At 32.5% G+C, this 381-nt stretch overlaps 1 pseudogene; it reads right to left on the bottom strand.

Moving 5' to 3' along the window:
- Positions 1-3: 3 nt before the first annotated feature.
- Positions 4-381, bottom strand: part of LOC104078113 — a 7036-nt pseudogene continuing 6658 nt past the window's right edge.

The raw sequence follows: 381 nt of genomic DNA, 5'->3' as shown, positions 1-381 counted from the left end.
ATTGGTCATCAGCTTGTTTAAGTTCTCCTAGAGGGACCAGTTAGTAATGTGAGTTTCCTATGTCCAGTGTTTGATGCATCAAGGCCATGGTAATGATTTTACTACTTCTCAAAATTAGCTGGGTTTCAGAACACTTAGGTAAAGCCACAGAAACCAAATATTTTTTCTATTTGAATGTATTGAAATAGACTGAAATAGTACTATGTTGCTATTGATCCAGTGGAAAATAATATACTACTTCACACTTTCACACAAAGTAATTAACTTCTACATTTTTCATGTTCTGTCTTCTAAAGTCAATCTGCTTAAGTAAAAAAAGTGAGGTTTTTTCAAATAAGATAAATATCTCCCTGGAGAATGTTTATAAGGAGACTCTCAATT

Source organism: Fulmarus glacialis, unplaced genomic scaffold (genome assembly GCF_000690835.1).
Source record: "Fulmarus glacialis isolate BGI_N327 unplaced genomic scaffold, ASM69083v1 scaffold5856, whole genome shotgun sequence".
In the NCBI taxonomy this organism is placed as follows: domain Eukaryota; kingdom Metazoa; phylum Chordata; class Aves; order Procellariiformes; family Procellariidae; genus Fulmarus; species Fulmarus glacialis.
This window is presented reverse-complemented; position numbering and strand designations above follow the sequence as displayed.